Below are 11,354 nucleotides of genomic sequence, written 5' to 3'. Positions count from 1 at the left end.
TTGCTAATGTCAGAAGAATGATGTAAAGTAGTTAATTTGGCATATAATCGTTTTGCAGAATAACAATAGATGTTACGTTGTGCCAACAACATCCTTACATCTTTATCTAGATTCTCTCTATCATTATTGACATTTCCTAATTGCAACTATAGATACTATACCCTACAATTTTTCGTGTCTAGCAACTTTTGAGTCTCAAGAAATTGATTATTAAGTTTCTTTGCCTCGTTACTAGCAGACACAACAATAGCATCAAAGTAAGCAACAGTATCATCAAAAGCAATTATTTCATAATCATATGCAAGTAAACGAATATTAAAAGATTCAAGTATAGAACGTGCCTTAGTTGTCATAGGAGATTGGTCACTTGACTTCAAAACGAAGCAATGTCCAAATATCTCCTCTTCTTCTCCATCCTCAAATTCTACAAACATGGCACCATGAGTAGGATGTCTCATTTCTTCATCATCAGACCCGGATGACCAAATCTGATAAGTACCAGTTTCTTAATCTTCATCCTCTCTTCTTGCCACAAGAGACAATCCCTTGCCTTTCTCATGAACTTCCTCCAGTTGTTCAGCATAATATGCTTCGTCCTTCACTCTATTCTTCTTTTCCTCTTTCTTTTGAAGCATACAATCAATTGCAAAGTGATTCGCACCATTGCAGTAATGACAATCTATGCCAGAATCCCCTTTCAATTTCTTTTATGCCTTAAACTCTTTCACTTTGTCATCATTCTTCTCAGGCTTTTCAAATTTCTTTTTCTCTGCTACACCAGACTTCGTAAAATTTCCATTCTCCTCACTCTGTTTTCCCTTAGGATTAAAAGGATTTTTGAAAAACTTCTTAACTCGATTATTTGAGTAAAAAGTTATAGCTTCATCATCCGAGTTCAAGAGGAAACCTTCTTCATCTGAATTCTCCTTTTCAGCAGATTCCGCCTTAGTCACCTTCGAAACCAGAGCTAGTGGTCCTCCTAAACTTTGTTTTGCTTCTTCCATTATCTCAGACACTTCACTTTCGTGTGTCTTCAAGTGATTGTGTACATCATTCAAAGATGAACTGTCGAAGCTCTATTGATTTTTGATCATCATACTAACACTCCTCCATTCCTTCCTAAGTCCCATAACAAAAGTAAGATTATACTCCATTAGAGACCTTGTGATTCCATAGCGATTGCATCTGTAGATCAACTCATTCAGAAGATCATAGTAAACTTTAATTGTTTCAGTTTCCTTTTGTCTGAACTCCTTCAGCTCAACCAAACACTGCTTAACAGAATTGATCTTAGTTTTCTCGCTTCCTTGATATTTTTCCTTGAGAGTATTCCAGATCTCCTTAGCAGTTTTACAACCACAAATGTAGTTGTAAACAACAGGTGGCAAAACACCTCTCAACTCTCTCATGCAACGCTTTTCGTTGTTCTTCAGTCTTGTTTGTTGATCTCCAACAGTAGAAGTAGTTCTAGATGAACCAATGTTTTGAACATTCGATGGAGGTTGAACCGTTCCATTGATGCAATTCCACAACTCTTCATCCAGACCATTCAAGTAGTCTCCCATACGATCCGCCCACTGATCGTAGTAGTCTGGAATCAGCATTGGAATTTTGGTTGATGATCCGAGCAGAAGAGAATTCTTGTTGAACTTCGACATTGATGAACACTCGAGAAAAATTTAGAAATCATAGAAAACTTGATGAATTTGAACAAATGAATTGATCAAACAAATTGATCAAAAACTTACAATCGATCACTCGATTATACAATTTGAATGCAGAATCTAATCAAATCTGTAGAACAGACGTGATTTTCAGAACCAAAAGTGCGGAAACTTTTGAGACAAAAAAATGACTCAAAATCAGATGATTCAGAATGAAAATCAGATCAATGCAGTTTGATTCCTGCTCTGATACCAATTAATGAAGAATTGTATACGAGAAATCGATTACGAACAAGATTAATCAATGTAATGAACTCTGAAAGTAAATAAGACTTTGAAGTTTTACTACTCTCAACAAGTTTGATTACAAAACATAGACAACGATATTGGAAAACTCGTATTTCTAAATCTAAGCTCTGTCCCTATTTATAGGGAACCAGAGAGTACAAAAAATACTAAGTCTAGAACCCTTAAGCTTCGTACAAAAATGACTTAGTAAATATGTTACATACAAAATTTACTAAACACCATTCGACTCTTTACAAGACTTCGACCCTTACAGATCTGTTGGGTTATCCTCTGGCGATACCCCCTTTACTACGAGTAGCCCTTCTTCCAACCGATGTCGAATAAAATGATATTTTCTTTCGATATGTCGAGATCTATCGTGATCTCTTGGTTCCTTGGTCAAGGCAGCTGCTCCTTCATTATCACAGAAAATTTTCATGGGCTCGTTTATGGCTGGCACAACTCCAAGGTCTCCAATGAGGTTTTTCAACCATATTGCCTCCTTTGATGCTTCGCTCGCTGCAATATACTCTAATTCGCACGTTGAATCAGCTATTGTCTCTTGCTTGGAACTTTTCCAAGTCACTGCTCCTCCATTAAGGGTAAAGACCCAGCCCGACTGCGGACAGTAGTGGTCCCTGTAGGTCTGGCATCACTATACCCTTGCACTTTTAAGTGATTACTCCCTCTGAGGACTAGAAACCATTCCTTCGTCCTCCGAAGGTACTTAATAATGTTTTTGACAACGGTCCAATGCGCTTTGCCTGGGTTTCCTTGATATCTGCTGACCATGCTCAAAGCGAAGGCCACATCAGGGCGAGTACAATTCATAGCATACATAATCGACCCAACTGCGGAAGCGTATGGTACTCGGCTCATTTCTGCTATCTCGACTTTGGTACTCGGGCATTGAGTCTTACTCAACTTGGCATTACTTTGGATCGGTAACTCTCCCTTCCTTGAATTCTCCATACTAAAACGCTTTAGTACCTTGTCCAAGTAAGTATTTTGACTAAGTCCTATTAGTCTATTACTTCTGTCTCTCACTATCCTTATTCCCAAAATATAGGAAGCCTCTCCGAGGTCCTTCCTAGTGAAGCACTTCCTGAGCCAGGACTTAACCTCCTGCAGTGTCGGGATGTCGTTTCCTATGAGTAGTATGTCATCGACATACAATACATGGAAGCTAACTATACTCCCACTGGCTTTCACATATACACATGATTCATCCTCGCTTCGTAGAAACCTAAATTCTTTGACTTTCTCGTCGAAGCGAAGATTCCATCTACGAGACGCTTGCTTAAGTCCATAAATGGACTTCTCAAGCTTGCACACTCTATTGGGATGCTTCAAATTGACAAAACCCTCTGGCTGAGCCATGTAAACATCCTCAGCCAACTTCCCATTAAGAAAGTGGTTTTTACATCCATTTGCCACATTTCATAATCATGAAATGCAGCAATGGCCAGCATCACCCTAATAGACTTTATTTTGGCAACCAGTGAGAAAGTTTCATCATAGTCAACTCCGGGAGTTTGAGTGAAACCCTTCGCGACCAATCGCGCCTGATATGTGTGCACATTCCCATCCATTTCGGTCTTCTTATTGAAGATCCACTTGCACCCGACGGTCTTATGTCCGGTCACATGGTCAACCAAATTCCAAACTTGGTTGTCGTACATGGATTGAATCTCGCTGTCCATCGCCTTTTTCCATTTCGCGGACTCTGGGCCTGCCATGGCTTCCTTATAGTTGTTAGGTCCGTCCAAATTTATTAGTATACTATCACTAATATATGTGGCCCCTTCTGTATTAATATGAAAACCATATAACTGGGGTTGAACTTTAACTCTTTCAGAACGTCTAAGAGGTAATGACTCGTCAATCGGTTCAACTGGAGTTTCTTCCTCGAGTTGAGCGCCAGCATTAGAGGTTCCTTCATCGCTCGAATCTTGAATCTCTTCAAGATCGATTTGCCTCCTACTGTCCCCTTGGCTTATGAGTTCTCGCTCTCGGAAAACCCCTCTCCTCGCAACGAAGACAACATTGTCATCAGTCTATAGAAGAGATATCCAAAGGGTTTATGCGGATAGCCGATGAAAATACACCGCTCACTACAAGGTTCGAGCTTGTTGTGAGTCTCTCGTCTTACGAAATCCTCGCAACCCCAAACCTTTATATGTGCCAACGAGGGAGCCTTCCCTGTCCACATTTCATGAGGTGTTTTGGCAACCTTCTTCGTAGGGACTAAGTTAAGGATATGGGCGACAATCTTTAAGGCATACCCCCAAAATGAGATAGGTAGTGGAGCACGACTCATCATTGAACAAATGTGAAAACCATCAATTTATGGTCAAGTCAAAGTCAACAAGTCAAACCGGTCAATGTAGCAAAACCTCGTATATTAGGGTTTACATTATGTTCAAACGTTGTACAACTCACTACATTAATACAAAGTATCACTCAGAAGTGTCACGTGTTCAGAAAATCTAAACCCTAATCAGTGTAACAGATGGAACAACTCAATAAAACATTAATACATACCCTTCGGGTCATCCCAGCCATTAACCGGGTCAAAAATCACTTAAAACGGAGAAATTATTGGTAAAACAACCTTAAGGAACCGAAGCCCCTAGAACCGAACCTGCTGGACTGAACTGCTAAAGAACCGAAGCTTTATAGGACCAAACCCGAACCTTCCCCTTCGGACCGCACCTCCTTCCGACCCATTTCGCCTTCGGGATATTTCACTTCTAATCACCTTCGGTCCATGGCTGCAGGGGACCGAACCTCGGTCCTATCTGAGCAACTTCGCATAAATGCACCTTTCACCCGGTTTTCGACCACGACTTTGTTTTTAGCCCATTTTTGATTATTTTAACGTGGGAGTTTCACCCAAACTCGTATTATAACATATAAGACCCTAAATATTCATAATTTAAACACATTTTGAGGGAAATCTTTGTCTTATAAGAATATCTAGTGGGTAAGATTTGGTGATAGAGTGTTGACTTTGCCATAAAGTTATGACGCAAGCAACCTTCCATACCCACTCCATGACACCCTCAGTCACTATTCACATCAGCCTTGTCTACTCATTGTACTTTTAAACCTTTGCCAACAAGTTTCACTAAACCCACACAAAAAAAGAGTCCATATTCTTCTCACATCTCCTAACTCTCTTTCACTCACACACTAAGCTACACATTTTGCTCTCTCATTTCTCTCCAAGATTTCAAGATTCTCCAGGAAGTTTTGAACTTCTCATCCAATCTTGGTTAGTAACTTCATTCTACACTTGATTATCATACAGTTCTTCTTTCAAGTCATGGATTTCTCACACAAATATCGTCATATTTGTTGCTAGATCTTCAAATCTACAAGCATCTCCCATGTGTTCTTGACTTGGTGACTTCTTTTCTTCATCATCCATATACTGAAATCACTCAAGGTGAGTTCATACCCCCACATTTTCATGTTTTCTTCAAGTTCTAGGGGGGAGAATACAAGTTAAAACACCAACAACTTAACTAAACTCAAACATCAACTTTCAACAGAAAAGTTAATGTTCATTCACAGACTGTTTTAAACATCTTAAACTTTTGAGTTTTCAAAACTATATTAGATGTAAATAGTTCCGGTTTATACCTTTAAAATTACTACTTGCACATATTCACACGATTTTTCTACGATTTATGGTCATTTTTACAAAACTGTCTATCACTGTAGCTACGAATTCGGACCAGTCTGTGAATATGAAGGTTTTCACACCAGTTAGGGACTTCTAAAAATCATAATAAAATTTATGAACAAACTAGACACATTTTATAAACTCTCAGAGTTTACGGATTTAGTTTTCGACTTCGTATGATTTCTCTGTGACAGTGTACAACTGTTAGAAACAAGTTAACAACTTATAACTTTCATCACACTTTGTAACATGTTGAGCAAAGTGTTAATCTTAGAGGATATCATATTTTACATGTGTTTCTTGTTGTGGTATAATTATATAATAGAAAATACTCACTGATTTGTATGAATCCTCCATCATTACCAATAGTACAAGACAAGGCATGATAAACATAGTTATATTTGTGCTATACATTCGACCTACATAGAAAAGGGTTCTTTTACATTACAAACGTTTTGGATAAACTATAATAGGTATAGTTTATGTTTCGTATACATTACAAACACTTATGATAAACTATAGTAAGTATAGTTTATGTTTCATATACATCATAAACAATTATGTTAAACTATAATAGGATTAGTTTAAGTTTTATTTACATTTCAAACTCATTTACCAAAGGTTTTCAGTTCATATAAACAGGGTTCGAATACAAAGTACCGGGTTTATACAAAAAGAGGTTTCGAGTTCAGTTCACTTCACGTTACTTCCAAATTAACAAAATCAAAAGTCCTGTTAATGAATAAATTTGTGAGACAATCACTTCACGTTACTTCCAAATTAACAAAATCAAAAGTCCTGTAAATTGTAACCAGAGTCTCTTGTAGGGAGAGCGTGATAGTTGTGTATAGATCTATATTGGGTCTGACAAACCCACACTCGAGCTGCATACAACAGCTAGACCGACAGGTCTGGGATGACAAGTGTCATTTAACTTTGCAATGCCAAAAGAACGTCGTATTATGAGGCCGTCTGTGTCATAGTATGGTCATAATAACTCACATGGGGTATTAACAAAAACATAAGATTTATGGGTTTTACTGATGGGTTTTATACAAACAATCCTATGTGTGCATGCAACCGTAGAATTGGATCTATGTTTTCACTATTAGTTATACAACTTTATGAACACAAAAAGAAACCACGCATGCTACTAATATTTTCTAAATTCACATAAAAGAATAGAATACATACCTTTTGTTGTTATATAGCAATAACAACTAGTTCCTTGAATTTCCTTAGCTCTTGAAAGCAAGTACCACAAGTGTAGTACCTCTAATGGCTCACAAACACACTAGGTGAAAGGATGAATATTAGAGAGAGGAGAGAAGGGTATCTTGCCCTAGATTTCGTCCCTTTTAGGGTTTCCCAAGGCTTGGACGAAATCTTAGTTCCTTAGGGTGCTATTTATACTTAAGGCTAACTAGGGTTTCAAGGTGTAAACCCTAATCCCTTAGCTTAGGGCCTAAGTAAGTCCATGGACTCCTTTCCTTAAGCCGGTGGACAAAAACTCCTAGATCCTTCTAGGATTTTCTTTCAAGCCTTAATAAAGGTGATCCAATGGCCCAAAGCCTCAACTATTGAATAATTACAAAATAGCCCCTACACTTTCAGTCAGTTCCTTTAATCCCAAAATTAATTCTAAATTAATTTTTGATTAAATACTAATTAATAATATGATTCCAAATTAATATATTATTCATATAATATATTAATAAATCATAATTATACCCTAATTTATTATTCTTAACAATAAACCAGCCTCTCTCCTCAACAATCATCCTGTCTAGTCACCAGTGTGAAGGCAACCCAAAAGGACCATGCACAATCGGGTCAAGTACATACCAAAATAGTTATGGACTTAGACACTAATCCAACAGTCTCCCACTTGGATAAGTCTAATAACTATTATGCGTATAACCTCAGATCCTGATTAGCAATCGTAGCTTTCAAAAGCCGTTGTCAACTCTGATCTGATCAGAAGCGTGTCCTTTAGATAAGGGATCATATATTCCTCCATTCTAGATATCGTACAGACTTATACATGGATTTAAATCCTTCTCTCAATTTATGTGTTGTTTCCCGATTTCCGATTTATGACGACTGACAACAGACTACAATTGAACACATCAAATTAGTCCCGGCTTGGCCAAGCACTTAGGGTGTCATCACTAAATCATTGAGGGGCCCACATATATCGATTTCATCCTACTTTGGATAAAAGGAACGGATAAACTTTGATTCAATGCTTGCTTGCACTCACTTACCGAATCACACACAACAATATGTTTTATAACACCAAGTTACTGGTGCGTTTACATATTATCATTGTGTAACCGACTCGGAAGATAAAACTCACACATCTCGGTTTAAAAAATATAAGATATTATTGTCTCACCAATTACTCGTGATAAAATCCATGAAGTGATCCAAGTGAGCGTGGGTTTAATCCAATGCTCAAATCATATTCATAAGCACTCATGAACGTTGCAGCAAACATTTGCTATGTCTAATACACTTTAGACAATCTACAAACCAATTCATGACAGTCTTCATTCATACCTACTTCCAACATATGAACGACTGTGGACCATTCGAATAATTTGATTATTCTGAAATAATTAATTATTCAGGAAGTCAAAACATGCAAAGTGAAACACAAGAATAATACTAATCCTATATAGTCCCAAACCTTTGAGTATAAATAAAACACCTTTTATTTATCACCATATCAATTACTCATTATTTGTTGTTTCGGTTAATTAACTTATTACTTGAATTATTACTACAATTGTCCCATGCTCTTAGCATGCACACAATGTTTACTTATGGTCCTTACTTTGTGAACTAGATCAAATGAACACATTTCCAATCATACTCATTTCACAACTCCCAATTCTTATCATAAGTATAAGAATATCAAATTCTTGTCACTTATAGAATATGCTAGATTCTAACATTTTATGCAATGATCCTTTCGTAAAGTCATAGCTCAAAATCATCAAGAATTGGCCAATCTCTATCAGAAACAATTCTATAGATATGATGTCTCTCACTCAAAGTACATTCCTTTGAACATCCTTCTAGCATAAAAGTTTCTAATCTAGATATAGATTCTCAATATCCAACTCCTAATATGGAAACATTTCCATATTTGCCATATGACAATTCATTCTTAATAGAATCTTATCTATTCATAATAATGTCGATATGATCCATCCAATACCATACTTCCAACTACTCACAAGCGACCAATCCTCAGCGAACTTTGGATCGCCTTTGATAATTGTTTAATTATCTTAGTCAAAACTGATTCTAGTCCTTCTTCCCTCTTAATGCGCTAGGCATTTTGAAAAAATTTAGAATGGTCAAATATTATAGCATTTGCAATCAATCCTATACCCGAAGCGTATGGGACACGATGCATAATGTCTTACATAAAGATGTGATACTTTATCAATCTTCTGCCATAATATTTTATGTGTCACATTCTCACAATTCGAACTATGAAGAGGGATGCTGTAATCATAATCAAAATTTGAGAACACACTATGTATCCTAGACTAAATTTATTAACATTCCACAATCTAAGCCTTTAGATTTGAAATGAAGCACAATATTCTCTCCCTTAATTATAGCAAAACAACTTTTCAACCCTTACGACTTTGCAAAGCATAACTCTTGTTTTCTATAATTAATATTGCTAACTTGCAATACTTGCCTTAATAATCTTACAAGCATAATATTTATGCTCCCACTATCATGATGATTATTATCATATAAGCATAACACTTATGCTCCCACTAGCTTTGACATGTATTCAGAAAACAACTTAACTTCCAGAAAACAATACCTATTGAATTTCTTAAGTTCATATTTCTAATACCTAATGCTTTGATAATCCTTTATCTAAGTTCTCAAACTTATACACCTTTGCCTTAGATAGCTCATATGTGTGTCTAAACAATTCAGACTGATTGCTAAATCTCACAATTCAAATCATGGAAAGGGATACCGTAACCATAATCGAATTCGAGAATACAATTTTCACAATCGCTATCTTCTTAAAATCTCTCTTAGTGAAAGAATTTCTTCACGAACGGAGAGAAATTTTATGACACTTAGATTTTAAGGTGCATGTTTTCTTATCCATGTGAATTTATCAAAATTCAACTCTTATGGATTGAACTTACTTAATTTTAATTTCTTACCTCATGGCAGCACGGGTGCCTACCATGTCTTCCAAGTTGTCAACAAGATTACCCATTCCTATCAATGTACTTTCCATTGATTAGGGCGTCTTGACTCTATGCAATCCACATGAGAACTCACAGAACCCACATTGCATAGTCAACTTAAACCGAAATGGCACATAAACAAAATTATGTCAACATGATAGGTTACAAACCTCAAGTCGTGCGCTAGTGTTTACTCTTGATTAATTCTTGAATCCTTTCATGATCTTCAGACTCCCACTGACCTCTTGACATATTAGATTCTCTTATCAAGAACATTTCTTGATAAACAAATATCCAAGAGCTAGTGTGTGTCTATATCAAGACAAAACATTACACACATTTGGTCTTAGTTGGTCTTTGGCTTTTTCAAGACATCACAACATACCAAATTCAAATGTGTAGGAGTAGGAAAACAGTTTTCTACTTCACATTTGATGAATGCGTGTCACTCAATTCACAATCTTGGAGTACGATTCTAAGACTTGATTTTGGAACAAAGTATGACTCATCCTTTTGATTTAACCATTTCAATAATTTTCGATTCTTCTTCTTAGCCATACCAGTGCACTAAGATGTCCTTAGAGAATCAATTGTGATATGGTTCTTAATCATTAAGAACTATCATAAAACATAATAAAAGGTACTCTCCCTTCTTCTTAGAATAGAGAAACTTTTATCTTTCTGCCTACTTGATTCTTCTTTATTCGTTCTGCTATTTATTGAAACTCTTTCAATCAACTGAGAATTACACTTAATCTCATAAGTATAATCATATTTACTTAACCTTAGTAAATCATGAAGAATATCTTTGTTACTCTTGTGGTGGACTTGATCAACACACAACCTTGTGTACTCAATCTCCTAGTCCTTCACTTGACACTTTGTCAACTAATTAGTATAATTTCTAAATATGAAATTTCTCATTCATCATGCAACCAAGTTATATGATTCCAAGTTTCTTTCCAACTGAAACTTGGGCGATGAGAAACTTTCCCTATTTGGTAAATTCTTTACCTTTCCACAAATAACATAATTAAGAATCAAATCCATTATTGCTAATAATAGAAACTTACAAACATCAATTTTTCATACATGCCATTTCAAGGATAAATAAATAATATAAAATCAAAATTTATTTTATTGTGGAAAATTTTTTCCTTACAATGCAATTGAAAAACTATGTTGTTACATATTCCTAAGCAATCTATTCTAACTCCAAGTAGTAGCTTAAGAATCTAATCTTCAAGCAATGCGATCGAAATCCATTTCTTCACGATTAGATTCAGCTCACTTCTTCCCTTAAGCTTCCTTTCTTTTCTTCGATCCTACAAAACATTAAAATGTAATCTTATCACATCATGTATCAAGAATCTAGAATAGGAACTTAAAAGAGTTAGTTGATGGATTTTACCTAAAGTAGAGCCATACGTTTTGACTCTCCCATCTCTTAGGTAAATAGGGCAGCTTCGTCTC

This window comes from Lactuca serriola, chromosome 3 (assembly GCF_051521515.1).
Source record: "Lactuca serriola cultivar US96UC23 chromosome 3, Lser_US96UC23_V15, whole genome shotgun sequence".
Classification (NCBI taxonomy): domain Eukaryota; kingdom Viridiplantae; phylum Streptophyta; class Magnoliopsida; order Asterales; family Asteraceae; genus Lactuca; species Lactuca serriola.
Note: the sequence above shows the minus strand (reverse complement) of the source record.